The following is a 22,472-nucleotide window of genomic DNA, read 5'->3' as shown; positions in this document are numbered from 1 at the left end:
AATGTATATGCTCTATATATAGGGAAGGGAACAAGTAGTAAACATGTAGTTGAACACATCATAAAATGCTTTCTTTTTCCCAAAGTAAAGAAGAATAGAAGTGGTATTGCCAGACAACATGAGAATAGAAAGCAAGGGAGTACTTAAATTAGCCACGAAAAAAATACTTCTTCCCTGAAAAACTTTTAAGGAAGTTGAACAGGCCAGTAATGAAAGAGAATAGTGATCTTCAGGTAGGCATGGGGTGTACATCAGCTGGGGAATACTGATGAAAAGGGGAACAATCACAAAGCTTCTTGGGAATGCTATGGAGCAGACTTGAGGTGGTCCTATGTTTTCTGAAAAATGTAGTTAGTTGCTATAATTTTCCAAATTGTGTCATTATAGTATCTCACAACTCTGATAAGCTTAAGTAACCATTAGGAGGAGAGAGTTCTGTTTTAAATATGAATACTGTTACTGTACTGCCTTTAACTGCTAGTGGTCATATCCTGTCACTGATGGTGACTATTTTATTTTTGGTCCCTGTAAATGAGTAGGTATTTTAGTGGGACCAAAGGAAATGCCTCATTGAGAAAATGAATGGCGTCCTTTAGTGAGCTGTAATTGCTGTAGTACTGCTAACATTTTGCTAACCTTAAAAATCCTTTATATATTTTCTTAAAAAAACATTCAGAAGGATAAACCTCTAAACCTACTTCTATTATATTGCATTGGTCTGTATATTTAGCCAGTAGCTTTAACCCATCTAGAGAGGTAATATTCAGTAGTAAAAGAAATTGATGTCAGAGTGTGTAAAAGTTTGGTTTTCTATGACCACTGAATTCCTATGTAATATGCAGGAGATTCTCAAACACTGGAAAATAGAGAATAGAGAGGGGAGCCATTATATTAATGGAAATAGTTCTCTGCAGGACCAAGAAGATAAAATATTAGGACAGTTTCAGAATAGTTGGCAACGTGAGCTGTTCCCAAGCTGCATACAGTTTCTTCTTGGATGAAAATTTGAGGAGTTTGGAATTTGAGGAGACATTATTATATAAACAGTAACCAGCCTACTGATAATGGTAAGTTGTAGAACAGATGATGAAAAAAATAGACTATGTGAAGACTTCAACTTCAGCTAGAAAAGAGGGCTTCACAAAGAAATGGGGTGTGGTGCTCGCTTTGTACTCTTAATGTGAATAAAGTACTAATGACCATACATATATACATTCCTGAAAGATTTCCTTGTTAAAAAATGTTATGGTTAACGGATATATATGATACAGGTTTGTAATGGAGATGTTTGGCAATAGATATGATGACGAGAAAATGGTTGTGTTTTCTTAGTGTTAGCTTTTTAGCCGTATATGAGTTACTGTGCTAAGAGAACATTTTATGGTTAACAAATATGTATACATTCCAGGCTTCTTAAGTGATATATCTAACTGTAGGTATAATTAGAATGCAGGGGGAAATTGCTGTGTTAGTCTTATCACCTTACGTGAAATGCTTGCATTGTTAAATTCTGTGTTAGTTGTAAGCGCATTTGCCTGAGTGAATTCATTGCAGTGCTTTTGTGCCACAGGAATGCCAACCTACGTTTATCTGCTCTAATTGGAAATTGACATTTTCCTTTGCTGTATACTGAATAGTCCATTCTGTCATATTTCCCATTCTTATTTAACTGTCCATATTATCCTTTCTACTTCTTAATCACTCTGTGCAAGATTACCAAACTGCACAGTTAAGTCAAATGAATGAATCTTCCATACTATGGAGTTTAATAAGCTGTGTCATTCTTCGATCCTAAATCTTTTCTGTATAGCTCTGGCTTCTAGCTGTATTTTTTGTAAGTATGTAACTACATTTTTATAGCCCTTTCCACTTCTGATTGTTTATATATCATCCTTGTAGTGTTTAATGCCTAGTGCACACAGGATACCTTTCTCTACAATACCCTGACGACACACCAGCAATTGTATTCAAGATCTTCCTGACACAAAATACAAACTGAAGTACACCTGACACAATTTCAAAAAATAAAAAGACCAAAGTAAGGACAGTTAAAAGCATTTTTGTTATTGTTATAGGACATGTCTGGAAGTAAAACAAATAATCAGACCCACAGTATGTCATTTATATTTTTTCACATATGTTACTACATTCCATGTGAGTCGCATACTAGCATTGCAGTCTGTGCCCTGTAAACTGAGAGTTTTTAGCATTAACTCACTGTAGGAAGCTAAAACCCACTCCTCTACCCCCAATTCCTATCCACTCCTGCTACAACTACATTTATATCCATCTTCATCCAAGTCCATCCACTCCTATAGTCACATCTCCACTTCTGTTACTAGCATCTCTTGCTCTTCCCATATCCTGGCAAAGCACCCACTTCCTACTACAGTCTCCTTAAACACTAACATAGTTACTTGCTACACATTATTTCATTAGTCAACGCTATCTCTCTTTTCACTCATACTTAACCCTCCAACCCTGCCTACTCTCCCAACGTACACATCTTACCTAATTTCCACATACCTGCTAAATCCATCCTACTATATAACCATTAATCCTGAATTATCCAATCTCTTCTGGATTTTATCTTCTGTACTGTCTGCCTCCAGTTTACTCTAGCATTAAGCTATCACGTTCTCTTCAGGCTCTTCACTATCTTACTCCTCTAATTAGCAGTCTGTCATCCTATCATGACCCAAAAATAACCTTCTATAACTCCCCTTGTGTGTCCCATCCACAAAAACACACTCCTTTGCCATGCTCTCTTCTCATTGTTCCTAGTCTATGTAGTGATGCAACGCATTTACTCAAAATGTGGAATAATTAACTCAACCTCAGCTACAAAACAAAACTAAGATTAAAAATCCTCTCCAAAAATAAGGAACAGCAAAACCCAGTCCCCGTAAAATACTCCTCCTAAGAGGCAACATCCACCCCAGTCTTGACATCACCAGTTACAGTCAGCATCATGACTTATCCCTTCTTGATCTTATCCTTATCCCACAGCAATAGACTATCTGCTCTAATAACTTAAACTTATCTCCACAAATATTTGAAATATTGTGTAGCAGCAAACAAAATGACTGCAAGTCCTCCACCAAAGATTAACTGCCTACCAGTTCAGTTGTAAAAAAGGAAAAATAAGGCACTTACCACCAGGCTGAACAGCTCTAAGTACTTAATTTATGACACAAGTAAAACCAAGATGTGCACTTTCGGGTCCAAGCCCTTCATCAGATAACAATCACAATTCAGCATCATTGTTTTAAATGTAACATAAACCATTCAAAATTCAATATTGCACCCTCCTTCTTTTTAATGTTGGTTTTAAAGGTATAACCCCATTTAAACCAGGGGTTTTATGCACTGCTAATTCTATTATCCATTTTGTTTCATTGAATTCTGTATAGCTAGTCATGTCCCCCCCATCACATGGTAACTGCCTTATTTTTTCTTTTTTGCAGTATTTCATAGGTTCATAGGTTGGTACTAGGCTATCGGCCCTAGGGCCTATACAGGCCTAGCCAAACAATTCCTCTGATATTTCTTCCCACAATATTTACTTCCCTGGACCCCTGTCTAGCCGGGCGACTGACATGATCCCCGGGGTGAATTTCTATCTCCCATCCAATCATCAAGGTTCCTTTTGAAGAGGGCCAAGGAGGCACTCTGCTTGACATGTATGGGCAATTTATTCCAGAGTATGAGGAGTCTCTGGGTCAGGAATCTAACCCTCCAGCATGTTTTGTTCGTTGTGATGACAAGTTTTGATCTCTGGAGCGTGTGGCTCTGAGGGATTGGGGTTATTTTAAGTGGAGCATGTCCAACAGCTCAGGGTTTGACATGGCCTTGTATGTTAAGCAGAGATTGCCTCTGAGTAGATGATATGCCACAGAGTATAGCTGGAGTTCTTTTTGACGGTCAGCATAGGGCATCTGCTTTAGGCCTGTGATTCTTTTAGTGAGGTATTTCTGCGGCCTTTCCAGCTGTTGCTGATATCTTGTGAGGTACATACCAAACGGGGCATTGTACTCCTATAATGGGTCTAATAAGAGATGAGTACAGTGGGACAATGACCTCCTTTTTTCTGGATGAAAAGCCCTTAGTGATGAGGTGTGCCACATAGAAGGATTTCCTGACTGTTGTGGCGATGTGTTATCGAAGGTGAGACCACTGTCCACCTTTATCCCTAAGTCTCTCATCACACTTTCGGTGTTTAGTGTACTGCCACCTATGTGGTAATTCATGGGTACATGTTTTTTCCCAAAGGGGATAACTGTACATTTCTTGGCATTAAGCTTGAGCCCATGGCTCTGGCACCAAGCATCTGTTTCTGTAAGGCTCTTTTGCAGAATATCCACATCATTTGGGGATTCAGTAATGGCTGCCAGTTTGCAATCATCTGCGAACTTTGATAGCCAGAGTCCCTTAGTGTTGGCCTGTACTTCAGAGAAGTAGATGCCAAACAAGAGCAGTCCCAGGACTGAACCCTGAGGAACTCCACTTGTCTGGAGCTGGATTTGGAGTCGGCTACTTTTGCAGTCTGGGTTCTGTCAGTAAGACAGTTGGCAACCCATCTAGTGACGTAGGGATTTATGCCCAGCTTCGTAAGTTTATCTATGATTCCAGAGTGGGGGATGGTGACAAAGGCCTTGGCGAGGGTCAGATAGGCTGTGTGGACCACCTTACCCTCATCCATAGCTCTGGAGACTGATTTGAAGAAGTCAGTCAGGTTCAGGAGACAAGATCGGCCCTTCACAAACCCAAACTGGGTAGGGTCCAGTGTTTGAAGGTTGCCAATGCCTTTGTTTATAAGTTCCATGATAATGCGTTCCGTGACCTTGCAGATCAGGCTCGTCAGACTGATGGGATGGTAGTTCCCGGGATCCAAGTGGATCCCCCTTGTGGAGTGGGATAACTATAGCTGTGCACCACTCAGTGGGCACGAAGCCTGAGGTGAGGCTGTGATTAAACATGACACTTAGGTGAGCTGCCAGTTCATTTTGTCGTTCATGTAGTACTCAGCCTGGGATGTCATCTGGTCCCATGGATGCTGTATTCTTAGCTTTGGAGAGTGCGGTTTCTACTTGTGTGGCCGTGATTACTGGAGTTTGGCAATCTTTTGGTATTGAGATGGGCACTTTAGGGAGTGAGAGTGGGTGAAGTTGAAGCTAAATCGATCTGCCAGGATATTGGCAATATCCTTGGGATCAGTATATTTAATGCCATTCTGTTGTAGCTCAGAGCAGATATGAGCATTGCCATTTAGATTCTTGACATAACTATAGAATGCCTTGTGGTTGTCTTTGGCAATTTTATTTTCGTAACTAGCTTTGGAGGATTTTATGAGGAATCTCAGCTTCTTACTGAGGCTGGTAAGGGAGTTTTTTGCATCCTAGGATTTACCTCTTTTCTGCAGCAGTTTCTTCTTCTGTTGTATAATTTGTTTATGGCAGGGGACCACAAGATTGGCTTCCTTTTTTTGGAAGAGAGCGTCTTGGTTCTGTTTAGGATGGTACAATTCATGCACGAGTGGAATTGCTCGTACAGTCCCGTCTGCATGGGTGTCATGAAGTTTGTCACTTCTGACTTAAGTAGCATGAAATTGGCTTTGGAGCAGTTTTTTTTTTAACAGAGGTTTCCTTACTGGGGGGTGGGATGTGAATGTCAAGGGTGATTTGCTTATGGTCAGACCTGACCAATGAGGGGGTGACCACTGGTGTGGAGCATCTATCTCTCATGTTGGTAATGATGCCTGGTGGGAAGTGGATTAGTTGATCCAGGGTGTTGGAATTTATGAATTCCAAGAACCATTGGGAAAAGGTGTTGGTACCCGAGTAGTTTTCCCAGTTAATGGCAGGGTAGTTGAAATCACCCAGTATTAGGGTGTTTGGTTGTATCTTAATATTTTTCAGTATGTTTAGAAAAGTGTAGAGAGAATCTTGGGGCATGATGGGGGATCTGTAGCAAGCTGCAGTTTGTATTGCAGTCTTACCTAGTGTTAGTTGCACCTGGAGAATTTCAGATGCATTGTGTTGGGTAAATAACCTGGAGGTGTGAATATCCTTGGTGAGTATGGACACTCCTCCACCTTTAGTGTTTCGGTCTTGGTTTGGTGGCTGAAAAGTGTGGTAAGAGTTGTAGCCTGGTGTTGCAGGGGTGCTCTCTGGAGTTTTGAACCAGGTCTCAATTACTGCACAGATATCTATGTTCTCAATTTTTAGCAGTGCCTCGAGAGAGTGCATTTTGAGGTTTGGATTTCTAGCATTGAGTAGCATTACCTTCAAATTTTGCATGCTTGTATCTGTTACGGTGGTGGTTTTATCCTTTGAACCTTGCCTAAAAAAGGCACTATAGGGGTGGCAAGAGCTTTAGCCAGTAACCTGAATCCCAGGGGTGATGGGAGCAGACCATCTCTGGCAAAGCATCGTGGTTTGTTGATCATGTCATCCCAGGCAGACAGATACTGGATCCCCTTTGAATGACACCAGAAGCTTAGCCAATTGTTGGTCAGTCATTTTGTCCTTGTACTGTGGTATCATTCTGGGTGAAGGCAGGATGCTTCTCAGGGCTAGGGTCATACCTACCTGGGCCACATGATTTGAGAGCTCTTCCATGTCTCTTTTCATGTAGTCCAGGGAGGTACGTCTCAAGTCATTCACTCCAATATGGACAATGACCGAGTCGTATTTGTACTTGTTGTGGAGTGACTTGAGTGCATGCGTTATGTGGCGGATCCTGGCACCCGGCAGGCAGTTGACTGTAATTTTCTCCTTGCTCAGCCTGGTGAGTGGGACATCAGTGTGCCTGACTATAGAGTCACCTATGACTGAAGTGTTGGGTACGTTGTCTTGCATTAGGGGCTGTTGTTGGTTGGCACACTGGTGTTGTGAGCGATGTGTCACTTTGGTTGTGACTGGTGTTTGTTTGCATTTCAGCTTCGGAGGTTCTTGTTGATTGGGCAGGTTAATGTTAAGAGCTTCCGCATATGTGAGTTTAGTGTTGCTATGTGTGTGGGTGTTGATGGGTGTGGGTTTTCAAGGGCTATGTGTTGCTTGAGGTTTAGTGCAGATGTTAACCTTCTCCTCTTGACTGTCTAGCACAATCTTGGCTGGAGAGAGCTTTGCTTCCAGTTTGGCTATGTAAGTGCATCTCTCACACGTTGCAGTGTTGGGTGGTTTGAGGAGAGGGTTGTCTGTGTACATGAGGCAGTTGCTACATTACCCCAGTATGCCCAGATTCACCAGGTGGACAGGAGAAATCACCAGAAGCTGACACCTGGACATGCCTGTTTAGGTACTTTTTTTTGTAAAGTACAAGAGCTGTTTTCCTTTACTGTTGCAAGGTACTTTGCAGTTATAGGCTTAGTGCCTGCAATTAATTTCTCCTTATTAACAAGGAGAGTTGAGTGCTTGTATCAGTTTAAGGCTTCCTAGTGCTTTCCAGCAGGTTCTAGAGCAAGTGCTAGTCACAGGAGTTCAGATTTTAGTGCTACCACTGAGAAACCAGCTAGTTCTAAGGGAAAATGTGGAGAGCAGACGTTCTGGCAGCTGGAATAGTTTAACCGTAGCCCCGCTGTGATGCACGATGTGAAAAATGCGCAAACACGTACGTTTTTAAGCCAGAAAGTTGAAAGGGATAGAAATCAGTCCAAAATAGCTAATAAAATTACAATTTCAGAGCTGGAAACCACTCCTCTAGTGTTAGACAGGCAGTAACAATGCTCACCACTCCCACCGGTAAGCAGTAGGACTTCCCTCTACCACAGCAAGGCCTGGATAGCTCTGAACACAGAAAATAAAGTCATGGAACCAGCAAAGCCTGGGATCTGGACTATACTAGCCAGGAAAGGTGGGAAATGAGCAAACAAGATAGTATGTTTTGGGTTTTTTTTTTTGTTTTTTTTTTTTTGTTAAAACAGGCTAACAGTGCAATAATACAGTAAATAAACACATAAAAGGCTAATGCACTTGAGTGTGTAGCCCTAAACAGTAAATACAATTAAAACTCTACAAAATTAGTAATTTAAAACTTTTTGAATGAAGAAAGGCAAGTGCACAACTAAAAAATAATTTGAGGCAGTAATACAGTAGAATAAGTAGCTAGTCTACATTTTACAGAAAAACAGCTAAAACGCACTAAAACAATTCCGATGCAGTGCAACCTAGAGCACTTGAGTTGTAACAATATTAAGGCAAATACAGTTTTAATAAATGCACTAAAATATACTCTATATTTCCAAAATGTTTGAGAAGCACAGTCCGAACACAAGGAGATTCAGGCAAATTTTTTCTTTTTTTTTTTTTTTTTTTTTTTGTAAGAATGGGAGAAAGGAGGAACCGAAGGAAAGAATTTAAGTGGGTTGGCCTTTTCAGATGTTCTCTCTGTATTAGGTAGAATGAGCTAATGACACTAGACTGGGAGGAGTGTCCCAGATCAAATTTACAGTAGGGGCGGGCAACTGCAAAGCAACTGTAAATTTGAAATATAATAAATAAAATCAACAGACCTACATGCCTGGATAACCCAACATAACCTAGATATTCTAGCATTAACTGAACCCTGGCTTAAACCCTCCATAAATTACTCCAGAAACACTTCCCCAACTACAGTATCCTACATAATGACTGCAGAAATAAAAAAGGTGGGGAGTAGTTTTACTATTTCCAAACCACTATCTAATCGCCTGTTACAGTAAATCAACTCCAAAAATTCAACTCATCTGAACTCATTACTTTGAAAATAAATAAATATAAACAAATATGTATTACTGTCTATACATTCCTCCTGGCAACAATATAGTTGCAATAGAAGATATCCTGCATTGGCTTTCAATAACAATTCAACAAGAAAAAATACTACTAGTTGACGTCAACATCAATCGGCTAGACATAACCTTGACACCCTTATATCAAGCATTAACTTGTACAGTGATTAATGTAGAGTCCTTCTCACTACAGTAAAACATCTTCCTCTTTGACTGATTGGTTGGATACTAGTATCAGACCCCAAAAAATTCACCTCCACAGACACAATGCCAGAGTCTCTCAGTAATCACTATCCAGTCTTTGCAGTAAGGCATCTCACACAAATGTTTAACAATATATCTACACAACATCACATAACATGCCCGACTTTAATAAAAAAAAAACATTTACTACCACCCTATCTTGTATCAACTGAAATACCCTAAAAACTCTCTCTTTAGATGATGCAGTTTTTGAAGTCGGTAAATTTTTCCTCAGTATTCTAAACAATGTGCCCCCCCACTTCCCGGAAGAAAAAGACTACAAGTAAAAACCTCAGATGGCTATTCAAAAGGAGCAGAATGCTAATGCAAGACAGTAACAAAGTGTGGAAACACTGGCAAAAAAATAAAACCTCATAAATTTAGAAGACTACAGACTGTGCCATATCCTTACTAAAAAGCAAATAAGGAAAGACAAAAAAAAAAAAAAAATTCTACTACAATTCTCAAAATAATACTAAACACAATCCTAAAAAATTCTGGGCATCCATTAAATCTTTCACCCTGGTCAAAAATCCACCCCAGCCCCTTACCCAATAGCACTCTCTTTGATATAGCCTTAGAATTTAACTTCTACTTTTATAGATAGTATGGCATCTCTACCCAAGCCCCCCCTCGCATCAAACCATAATCCCCAATAATCACTTAATACCACATCTATCTCTGCCTTGAAACCTATACCCACATCTACATAAAACCACCCCTAAACAGCTGATGACCTTTCCTAGTAAGTACCAAAAATATATCCTAATAGCATTGCCTACCTAGTCTCAAGCCTAATAAGCAGATCTATCCAGGAAAAGAATGTTCCTTCTCTATGGAGACAAATTTCACATTAACCCTCTACACAACTTTAGACCATTCACCGTCTTATCCCACCTATCCAAAATACTTAGTGTATCCGTAAACAGTTGTTAAACTATGTCCTTCAAGAAGAACTCTTGTCTCCCACGCAACAGGCTTCTCCCATCCCACTGTACTAACACAACCCTTTTAACTTTTGTAGACACTGCCAACAAAGTAAAAGATGATGGTAAACTAGTCTCCTGTCTGTCAAAAGCCTTCACAGCAATCTTCCACAACAAACCACTACTTAAAATGTCTAGACTAGGTCTATCACACCATACCGTTCTATGGTTTAAAAGCTACCTTGCCAATAGAAACCAGGCTGTAAATGTTAGTCCACACTCTCTACATACTTTTCATTCACAGTGTGCATATCCCAAGGCTCAATACTCAGCCAGTTCCTCTTTAATATTGTTACAAACACTTTTCACTCAACACAACAGGCCATCTAATATGATATGCTGATGACTGCACACTCCTTTGTAGTTCAAACAACTTCTCGCATCTCCAGTAAATCACTCAGACAGTCATTTACTAAAACTTGGCTCAGTAACTTAGATGCTCAACCCAAATAAAACCAGACTACTACTTTTCTTCCTTAAGTCCCTGTCTCATGAGAAAAAAAATTATCTTTTAATAGTACCCCATGGAAGGTACTTCCCACACCAAATTATTAGGAAAGATAATTGACAGTAATCTTAAATTTGATGTACACATTTAAAACTGTATTAAAAATACTCTTCAAAAATTAGGGATCCTCTACACAACCAAACCCTTTGTTACAAATGCAACTAAAACAACACTAGCCACTGCTTACCTCCTCCCCACGCAATGCTATAATAAAGTTTCTAAAATTACCACTAATACCCCCCTTCCAAACCCCACCATTGCTTAGCTTTAAAAACACTAAAATGATTAGAACTACCCCAGCAATATTACAACTGCTTACTACCTATAAAATCATCAAGTACCCTTCTGCTTGTCCTGCCCTAAATACTGTTCTATATAACTATGCCCCCCCAACTTGGAGACTACAGTCTTAAGGACCAGAAACTAATCTATGTCCATAAACCACGGATATCCTCTGGACAGGCTGTATACATTTTCCTTGTTTCCAAAGCCTGTAATTTTACATCCGTATCTGTCAGATCACGTTCCTCCTAAGCTTTAAAAACACACTGAAAAATATTTTCTAAGCAAAATCTGGCTTTTTGCACCTTTTCTACCCCAGGTTAAATTTTACACCAAATGCTGCCTGTTCCTCTATCCCTCCCTTCTCTCCTAGCAGCTCTCCTCTCATGTTTCTCTCTCTCTCTCCTCCACCTGTTCTAAAGTACTTTCAGTCTTATCACTCTGATTCTTTAAAAACAAAATGCATCTTTGGCCCGTCCTTGAAACCTCCAGTACTTCCATGTCTTTGAGTCAGATATGGCACACCTATTAGTGTATGCCTGTTCAGTCAATTTGAACATTACTAAAACAATTTTTGTGTGGCCCAAACTCCTTTTTTATGCTCCATGTATGAGGAAGACCCCCCCCCCACTCTCCTAGATGTAGTGGACTCTGGGATCAGCATACTTCACAGAAAGTGATACAGTGGCTCATTAAATCCCTTTTGGTAGGTTAGGCTTGACCAAACATGCTTCAGTGTGTCACTCATGAGCCAATTACTTCTGAGCTGTAGGATGGAGTTAAAGGAATTTAAAACGTTTGAAGTCTAACATAGCAGTTTTTCTCTTTAGACAGACTTTTCACTTATGCTATAAAAAAGTGTTTTGGACTAAACTTTTCTGCCTGTTTTGTAAAGCTGTTATGTCAATGTTGATGGTAACTTTACAAGAATTGTTAATGCTCTCTGACAGCTGCTTGTCTCTGCATTTGTATATCCACCTGTGACAGCAGTATATAACCAAAGCCTCATTGGTGTTGCAAAGGATGAGATACCTTCTGTAGTTATCTTCTGTCATGATAGCTCAGCTGTAAGATCTCTACTGCACACTTCTGTGGTTTCAAAATTTAGTCCTGACTCTTCGACCTTCAATACAGTGTATGTCAAGTTTGTATTTCCCCGTTATTTTGTGGGTTCTCCTTAAACTCTCCAAAAAAAAAACATGCTGGTTGATTGGTTATAATAAATTGTCTGTGTTCCAAAACAGCCGTGCGGGTGTCAATACTTCTAAAGTTTCTGGAAAGAGCCAAAAATAATGGGGGGGGGGGGGGGCAACAAATGGACAAAATCTGGGACCATTTTTAAATATTGCTCAAATTCTCTTAAAAAAGTTAATAGTATAACAGTTTGCATCAACATGCATTTTCTGAACAATATGAACTACAAAACTCTATAAAGTGTGGTATTATTGACAGACTGTAATCCTCAATAATTACCAGAAAATCAAATTTTTCTATGAGGGACAGAGGTAAAAAGTGAGGCAAAATCAGAGATGTTTCTGCAAACAATAAACAGAAAAAGGGAGAGTTGAAAGGTATGCACATGTCTGTGTGTGACCAGTAAATGTATTCAGATCAGACATTTCTGAAAGATCAGAGGATAAGCTGCACCTGCTGAGTGGAGTGGAGGTCTGGGATGGGAAGCCAAGCTCTACTGTGACATTTTTGCTCCTTGTATAGATAAGACCACAAGAAGGTTTGGGAAGCATGTTTATCATCCTCCATGTTCTTGTTGAAAGTGGTAATTCCAATGAGTGTTAACAGATGAAATGAACCAGTCATTGGAAGAGTTCTCTGATGGTCAGCTGAAGCTCATACTGTACTCACAGATGGCAACCACATCATCCATTTCCATTTTCACCATGCCTCTGTCTCAGCTCCATGAATGGTGCTGCTAAGGTAGCAGGCACTGGCTTAGCTCACAGACTTTATAAAGTCAACTTTCCTAAATTCTGCCTTCAGTAATAGTGTTTTTTAAATCCAGCTGTAAAGAATCACCTGGGAAGCAAGTAAAATGTGAGAAAGTGATATGCACAGTAGTGGTGTTGAGTTCAGGGATGCCCCACAGTGAAACGTTTTGAGGAGATAGTGGGCCCTGTCGATTCTGGTTTTCACATGGCCAACAGCAGCTGATTAATCGAAGATCAGGAAAGGAACTTTGGTTGTCACAGTGGCTTTCAGAACAGTTGCATCAGAGGCAAGAACAGTCAGCAGTAGCAGGGTTACTGGAGTCCTCCTGCAGGGGACAGCATTCTTATCTTTGAGACTTTCCTAGCTATAATTCTCTGGAAGCAATGGGAAGAAATCTGTCATCCTATTTGGATGTGTTTCTGACGCCATGCAGAATAAGTGGATCAGGACAGTGATATCCAGAACTTATGCATTCTTCCTCCACACCCCTTCCATGTCACACACTGTCCCATTGCCAGATATCCTACCTCCTCAAAGAGTGTGGCAGAAAAAAAAGTATTTAATGTCATAAAGAAAAGTGCAATCCAAAAAGCTGCCACTGAACCAGAAAAGAGCAGGCTATTGCTTTGTGTTCTTTTTGTCTCAGAAAGACAAAGGACTGTTGGTGTTTACTCAGTATATGTGGTCTAAAAAAGTCTATCCTCTGAGAATTCTTTTGAATGTTGATAGCACGGTTCATCCTTCCCACATCTGCCAGTGAGCACCAGGATGTGCTTTTCTGGGCCTGCAGTATGGTGCAGAGGGTTTAGACTATATGCGTCTAGATAGAGACCCTATAACAGTTATGGTTTAATCTGTCGGTCTCTATTTGCTTGTGTGACTCCAAGCAAGTCACTTAACCAGGCATTGCTCCTAAGTCATCACTGTAAAGGGACCGTTTCCCATGGACTTATCTGGTGAATGAATATTTATTTTATTTTAAGCCCACACAACGATTGCCAAGAAGTTCAGGAAGTTTATAGGTGTATACTAAGCTAATGACCACTAGGGCCCTTATAAACCTAGCCTTGCACCCAAATGTGACCCACAAATTAGATTTTTATAGAAGGTGATTTACTGACTGACTCTGTTCATCATAGAGGTAGGAAACAGACTAGGGATGAATTTCTGATTACCCATCCATTGGTCCCAGTTGCCGTTAAATAGGCATAGGGAGGAACTCTGCTTCACATGAATGGGGAGCCTGTTCCAGATAATTGGAATTCTGTGAGAAACATATCTGTCTCCAGCATGTCCTACTTGTCACAAGGAAAATGTAGGTCGTTTAATCTTGTACTGATGCTATTTGTTTTACACATGTGCAAAAGGTTCATCAAAACAAGGTCCAAGGATGCCTTGTTTGCCAGGCAAAGATTACCTCTCGAAAGTTTGTGTGATGCCAAATGAAGAGACAGTACTTTGAGGTGATCAGCCTAGGACATTGTATTTACTCCCTGTTGTATTTTTGTAAGGAGCGTTTGTGGACGTTCCATTTGCTACATGTCTAGTCAGATATATACTGAAGGGGGTATTATACTCTATGATAGATCTGATGAGGGCTGAGTACAGTAGTATGATGACCTCTCTGGACCTAGATGGCATGCCCTTGTTTATACGTTGAGCAACATAGCAGGATTCTCTTACTACCATGGACATATGTTGGTAGAAGGCTAGGTGACTATCTACGTGAGTTTCCAGATCCCTGATTAGTGAATCAACTTTTATGGGTGTTTTATTGATGGCAGATTTCCCAAATGTATTACAGCGCTTTTCTTGGTATTAAGTTTTAAGCCACAAATTTCGCACCAAGCATTGGTTTGTAGTCTATCTTCCTGAAGGTTATTTGCAGTCATTTGTGAACTTGGTTAGCCAGAGGTCTTTGACATTGGCTTTGACATCTGAGAAGTAAATGCCAAAGAGGAGTGGACCTAGCACAGAGCCCTGGGGGACTCCCCTGGTGACATGTCTTTGTGGAGGTGGTGTCACTAATTCTAACCTCTTGGGTCCTATCCATGAGCCAGCTAGCTTGCCAATATGTTATAAAGGGGATCTGAAGTAGTTGACTTCATTTGATCTTCAACCTGTGGGTTATGGATCTGTATTAGATCTGACTTGGACGTATATCCAGCATCTGATCGAGCTCCAAGCTCCTCCCGTTACCCATAATGTTGCTGTCTCCTTCCTCCCTGCAGATATCATTTGCCACTGAAAAGTAAGCATCGCGGCCTGAGCTCTTAGCAGTTATTTTGGTACGCGAGTGTTTTTTGGGCTAATTTCTCTCTCTTCTTTCATCCTTTTCTATCTCTACTTTCATATATATATATATATATATATATATATATATATATATATATATATATGTATGTATATATATATATATATATATATATATATATATATATATGTATGTATGTGTATATATATATATATATATATGTATATGTATGTATGTATATATATATATATATATATATATATATATATATATATATATATATATATATATATATATGTATGTATATGTATATATATATATATATATATATAGATATAGATATATAGATATAGATATATATATATATATATATATATATATATATATATATATAGATCTATATTGATATATATATTCTGGGCCTGTCTTGGGATCATGGCAGAGACCCCTAAGCCAGGTTTCAGAAAGTGCACAGAGTGTGGCCATAAGCTTTCCCCAGCTGATGACCAGACTCTGTGTGTGGTGCGGTTGGTGGCAGCCCATTAATAGACCTCCTGTTGTGTGCCAGGTTTAATCCCATGGCACTAAAGGACAGGAGGGGCAAGCTCAACCTGAAGGGCCTACTTCCCTGCAACGGGCATGGTAGCCCCTGCCCACCCCCCCCCCCCCGGCTCTTGGTTCAGCCTCATCTTCCACCTTTTCCCCAGTCTTTGGGACTCAAACTCCTGCAAAGAGAAGTCGAAAAAGGACAGGCCTAGGAAGTGGTTTCCTGACCCGCTTGGCTTCGACTGGGCCACCGGCAAAATCTAAGCCAACTACTAGGCCAGGATCTCCCTGGCTCCACTCTCCCAGGTTCTCCCCTGAGCTGGAGAAATCCCAGATCTGATCTCTCTTGTGGGTTACCCCCACCATCACTCCAGACTGGTGTCAATGGCCTCCTCTTCATCCCATTCCACCCGAAGCCTTAGTGAACCGGAGATGGATAGGATGATGCAGATATTCATCCACATCCAAATCCAGATTGTAGTCTTGCCTGCCTCCTCCTCCTCCAGAGTGGGGAGCTTGCAGTCGTTCTTCACCCCTATCACTCCTTCTCCGATCCGACATTTCGTTTCAGAGCCTTTGGATCCGAGGACCCTTTGGGTCGAGGGGTCAGCACTGATGGCACTTTGTACCTCGACAACAGCCATTGATTTGAGCGTATCAGATCCGAAAAGCTCTCGGAGCCATAGTCTCTGCGTCACATCCGAGGGGTGGTTGTTGGCTCCGTGTGTTTCAGAGCACAGTCTTCCCCTTGGCATCCCGGTGCCTGGAGTCTCTGCTCTGATTCCCCTTTCAGGTGAGACGTGGATGTCTCCTTCTGGTCTTACGGAGGATGTCCATTCTCCTTCAGCCTGTGATGTGATGGAGAGGGTACTTACAGTTTCATCGAGACCCTTAACCATCTCATCCTCTGACTCTGCCCCAACTCCCTCTGTTTTGGATATGGTCTCGGCCATCCTGCCATCTCAGGGGCAGCCTGTTGCCATTCAACCGCAGGAGGCCCCCGCTTGGGAGCAGCAGGGCATGGGTGAATCCTCCCCAGAGATCCCCACTGAGGCGGTTCCTCGCAAACACACATGCAGAAGGAGGCACTTAAACACCCCACCGGAGTCGCTCACTGAAGGCACTGATTTGGAGGAACAGGAAGGTTACCCCAATTACCCCCTGAGGATGTCTCCTTTGGAGACATCATGGAACTCCTCTGCTGAAGGGGGGAGTGGTCTGCCCAAAAACTAACCTCGGATGAATCGGTGTTCCTAGAGGCATTCGGCGCAGCCTATCTACTTCTTGGGTGTCCCCTCCCGCTGATCCCTTAGTAGATTTCGTAACATCTCAGACGTGGAAGGAACCGGACATGGTGAAGCCCATCCAAAAGCACCCAGACAAAGTTCTTAGCCTCCCTTCAGATAGGAAGTACTGGAACAAAGAGTCCCCTGTTGATGCTATGGTGGTGGCAACTGCCACTAAAAAAGAGCTCACTCAGGAGAACTCTTTGGTTCATCCTCCTGTCTGAGATTCAAGGACATTGGATTGATTCAGGAACTGGGTGTATACTTCAGCCACCTTCTCAGTAAGAGTGCTGAATTACATGGCACATGTGATTCAGCTGCAGCAAGACCTAGTGAAGGAGATCACTGAGTTGATCCCAGAGTCCATGTCGGCGGGAGACAAGAAGATGTTTGCCACTCGAATGGCCACTCTGAAGTCAGTCGCCAACACATCCATGCATCTCCTTTTCCATGCTGCCGAAGGAGCCACTAGGGGAAGCCGGTACAGGCATTGCCATCAGGAGACACACCTGGCTCTAGCTATGACAATTCTTGGAACCCATTAAGGTGACGTTCACCAATGCCCCATATGACTGTTCTTCCCTGTTTGGAAAGTCGGTACACGCTACTGTGGGTCTCTAGAACCGTTCTTGGACAGACCCGGGCAGCAGTTGGGGCCAGTTATTGCTACACTCAGTGGAATGAGAGTCCATATCAACCGATCGTTGGCTGCAGCAGATCATATGCATGGGCTATTCAGTTCCATTTCTCGAACCACCCCTTCCAAGGAAACACCTCCCGGACATCCCACCCATGCAGAGGTAGGATACAGCACTAGAAATAGAGAAGCTGCTAATAAAGCGAGTCAGCCAAACTGTCCCCTCGACCAGTCCAGATCAGGGATTTATTCCAGGTTCTTTTTAGTGCCAAAGAAAATGAGGGACCTAAGACCCATTTTGGATCTATCCACCTTGAACCTGTCTGTTGCCAAGGCCAAATTATGGATGGTCACACTTCAATTCATGCTGCCCTTCCTGCAGATGAATGGCTAGATGTGCTCGAGCGATCTCCAGGACTCGTTCTACCATATCAAGATGGACAGGCACTCTCTGAGGTTCCTCTGCTTCTGGCTAGGAGTCAATCATTTTCAGTTCAGAGTCCTTCCATTTGGTCTCGCCACAGCCCCCAGTGTGTTCACCAAGGTGATGGCAGTAGTAGCGGCTCACCTGAGGCTTCAGGGTATTCAGGTTCTTCCTTACCTGGACGATTGGCTCTTCACTGCCCCTTCCAAGCATCAACTTTGGCAAGCAAGGGATTACTTCCTTCTCCTAGCAGAGAGGTTGGGCATCACCATCAAGCTCACCAAGTCATCGCTGATCCCAGTTCAAACCTTAGACTTTATTGGGGCTTGATGAGACACTATCCAAACAAAAGTTTTCCTTACTCCAGACAGGATACACAGCCTGACGCTGCATGTTCTTTACATACTACAAGCTCAATCTCCAACAACAGAAGCGGTACTGCAGGCGTTGGGGTCTGTGGCGGCCACTATCAATCTGCTACCCTTAGCTCACCTTTATATGTGAGTTCTTCAGTAGACTCTGGTAGTTCAGTGGTCCCTTGGTAGATCTGCCAGTGTCTCATCCTGTTCAAATCGCCCGAGTGTGCAGGTACGCCCTTCGGTGGTGGATTTATTCCCCAGACCTAGTCTAGGAATGTCCCTTTCTCCCATCATTCCTCAAGGCCACTGTGACTACGGATGCCTCCCAGCTAGGGTGTGGGGGGGGGGGCACTGCTCAGGAAGGACAGCCCAAGGCATGTGGTTCACATCTGAGACCAGTTTGCATATCAGCGTCCTGGAGGTGAGAGTGGTGCTTCTCATGTTGCAGGCTCTTCATGCCCATCTTCCCTTAGGGACGGTTGCAATCCAGACAGACATGTCGGTGGTCTGGTACATCAACAAAGAGGGGGGACCAGATCTTATCCCCTTTGTCACGAAGCCATGAGAGTGTGGGAATGGGCGATCTCCACTGACCGTTTTCTGGTGGCAACGCACATTCTGGGATGGTCCAACATTCTAGTGGACAGGCTTAGCATATCTATCCTGATGCCTTACGAGTGGTTTCTGAATTCTTCAGTGGCGGAACAGATCTTTCAAAAATGGAGTCAGCCTTACTGTGATCTATTTGCAACACCTTCCAACGCGAAATGCAGGGGGTTCTTCACTCTCATGCCCCCCCCAGAGAAGTTCTGATTCATGCTTGGCCTCCCGGTCTTCTGTATACTTATCCTCCTCTACCCTTGATGCCAAAATGTCTTCATGATCCTCATTGCCCCATTTTGGCCTCGCCAAGTCTGGTTTCCCCCTCTATGGTCTCATCTAATAGCTCCACCTTGGACGCTGCATCCATTTCTGGATCTTATTTCTCATTCCTCAGGGATTCTCCATCCAGACCTGGACAGTCTGAAACTCACAGCTTGGCTTCTTCAGTTCCCATGATTAATAGGACTCCTGGTTTATCTTCTCCTGTTCATAATATTCTGGTGGTGGCTCATAAGTCTGCTACCAAGAGGTTATACCATAGCAAGTGGAAATGTTTTTCTGTATGGGCTTCGCAGTGTGCATTGGATCCCTTTACTGCTCCAGTTTCTGCATTGTTGGATTTTATGTCTGCAGTTTTTCAACAAGGTGCCACTTCATCCAAAGTTAAGTCCAACTGCCTGCAATTTCTAACTTTCATGTGGGGGAAAATATGTTGGCTACTTCTAAACTTTGCAAGACCTTCCTTAAGGGTACATTTCCTCTGAGACCACCGGTGAAGGATCCTATCCCTTCATGGGACCTTACATTAGTGCTTCAGGCCTTAGTCTCACCCCCCTTTGAACCTGCAGCTTCAGTAGATTTACAGTTTCTGTCCTGGAAGACTGCATTTTTAGTTGCCATCACTTCGGTCAGGAGAGTGTCAGAACTTCAGGCACTATCGATCAAGGTTCCTTATATGATTTTTCATAAGGATATAGAGTGTCTTTGCGTACTAACCCATCCATCCTTTCTTCCCAATATAGCATCAGAAGCCAATATTAATCAGACTATCAATCACCCAGTCTTCTTTCCAAATTTACAAAGTAAGGGAGAATACAAATTACACTTATTGGATGTACATAGACAATTATAATTTTGTTTGCATAGGACTAAATCCTTTCATAAATCTGACCAACTTTTCGTTTCTTACTCAAAACCCTTTTTAGGGAAACCAGTCTCCAAAATTACTATTGCCCGCTGGATTTCCCAGTGTATTCGGGCATATTCTGTCAGGGGAATTTCCCTGCCAGGTCAGGTAAAAGCACATTCTACCAGATCTATGGCTACTTCAGTGGCCTTTTGGTCCAGAGTGTCATTGGATGATATCTGTTCTGCATCTACTTGGTCATCTCATATCTTCATTTCACATTGCACACTGGACATCGTATCCAGGAACAAGGCATCCTTTGGCTCTGCCGTGCTCCAGAATAACCTTCCATGAGGGTCTCCCAGGTATGTAGTAGCTGGGGACTCTGTCCCACAGGTTGAAGAGCAAATTAAGTCAACTACTTCAGATAAAGAAGTTATGTACTCATCATAACATTCCATCTAAATAGTTGGACTTCATTTGTCTTCAACAGTCACTCCCTCCTTCCCCTTACCTTGTCTGATTTGTTTGAGGATAATATAGATGTAGAACTTGGACACCTTCAAGATGTTGTTTGTCCTGCTCATTGTTTTGAGAGGCTCTTTCTGATAGTGACAAGATCTTATTGGGTCAGGTGCGAGTAACAGGTTGGGCAGCAAACTCGATCTGAAGGGAGGAAAGAGACAGGGGCATTGTGGGTAAGGGAAGAGCTTTGAGCTCTGATCAGATGCTGGATATGCGGCGGAGTAGGATCTGATACGGATCTGTAACCCACAGGTTGAAGACAAATTAAGTCCAACTACTCAGATGGAACGTTATGGGGAGTACATAACTTCTTTTTTATACCTAGTTTCATAAGTTTGTTGACAATGTCTGAGTGAGGTGGTTTATCAAATGCTTTAGCCAGATTTAGGTAGGCAGTATGCACCATTTTCCCCTCGTCTTTTGCCTTAGTGACCTTTGTGACTCCCAAGCACTGGCCTAGTAATCAAGAAGCCTCAATCCTCACAACTAGCACCAATGAGGGGTGTCCACACTGGGGAGTATAACAATTACACACACAGTAAAGTACAATTTCCCTTAAGAGCACACAGAGAGATCACAGTCAATCTGGGGCTAGTTTCTCTCCAGATCCCCAATAAGACTCCCCACTGGCACAGCAATAGGGTGCAGATCTCAGCCTAGTGGTCAAGCTAAAACCTCCAGCACCCTCTCTGTCCAACCAGTGCTTCGTGTCCCTGCCCAAGTAGCTGACACACACACACACACACACACACACACACACACACACACACACACACACACACACACCCACACACCCACACACACACACACACACACACACACACACACACACACACACACACACACACACACACACACACTCACTCACTCACTCACTCACTCACTCACTCACTCTCTCACACTCTCACACTCTCACACTCTCTCACACTCTCACACTCTCTCACTCTCTCACACTCACTCACAAGATACGAGTTGTATACAAACAGACACTCCTGGGGAAGGCTGGCACAGGTTCTCCAGCTATGCTCCTTCTGCCAGTCTATAAGGTAGTACCAGCTACCACCAGCCACTCATATCCGCTACCAGTAAGACCCTTACCAAAGGGCGTCCAATTATTACTGTGCAATATCCACATAGTAAGTGTGAATGAGTAGTAAGACTATTGGAGTGGCTTTGTACAGTATCACTATACACATGCAATGTACTCTAGAGCTTAAATTATCTCTGCATAAAACAGCCACAGTTGAAAGGTTTAAAAATATTTAATAATAAATAATAAAAACACAAGACAATACTTCTTACTACACAGTGCTAGTTAAGAGTTCAGACATCACAGGAAAATGCTTAAAATAATACTGTATAATAGGTCTGACATAAATGTAGAAAATAGCTAGACTAAACTTACTGTTTTCTATCTTTTCCTAAGAGCAATCACAGTTCTAAATAAACTTGCATGTAGAGCAGAAGCAGAGTACTGGGGAGTTGTCAGCTTTAGACAAAATCCAAAATGTTTTCTCTCTATCTCTGAGAAAGTCCATTAAATTGATAGTACATCCTGCTGACTCATTTTAGATTATATCATTCTTAACAATTCTCTGGTTTCCCAGGATAACAGAAGCTCTACATTTACATTTCTTAGTAAGCTTGCACCTGGTCAGGAAACCATAGCAATTAAAGACATTATATATGTAAAATCTAGCAATTAACTCTGGTCTCAAAACAATAGAAAGAATCTGCTGGTTCAGACACCATGGCTTGGACCCCCGAGATCAAACAGTCATAAAATTCTTGACTTATCAGCTTTCTTACAGCAGAGTGCACTGTTACATTTTTGCAATTCAACACCCAATACAGTCTTCTCACATTTAAGAGAACAAGCATATGGCTTTTATTAATATTTTCAAAGACATAGAATTATCTACAAAATTCTATCTAGCTAGGCTTGGCAACCTTCACCCCCCCCCCCCCGAGAACTC

The 22,472-nt window shown here is 42.1% G+C and overlaps 1 protein-coding gene across 1 annotated transcript in view; it reads left to right on the top strand.

Moving 5' to 3' along the window:
- WDR59 (WD repeat domain 59) overlaps window positions 1–22,472 on the top strand; it is a 1,485,413-nt gene that overhangs the window by 117,040 nt on the left and 1,345,901 nt on the right. The window lies entirely within an intron of this gene.

This window comes from Protopterus annectens, chromosome 8.part1 (genome assembly GCF_019279795.1).
Source record: "Protopterus annectens isolate FY-2018-M chromosome 8.part1, PAN1.0, whole genome shotgun sequence".
NCBI classification, from domain to species: domain Eukaryota; kingdom Metazoa; phylum Chordata; order Ceratodontiformes; family Protopteridae; genus Protopterus; species Protopterus annectens.
The sequence above is the reverse complement of the archived record's forward strand: the minus strand, read 5'-3'. Positions and strand labels throughout refer to the sequence as shown.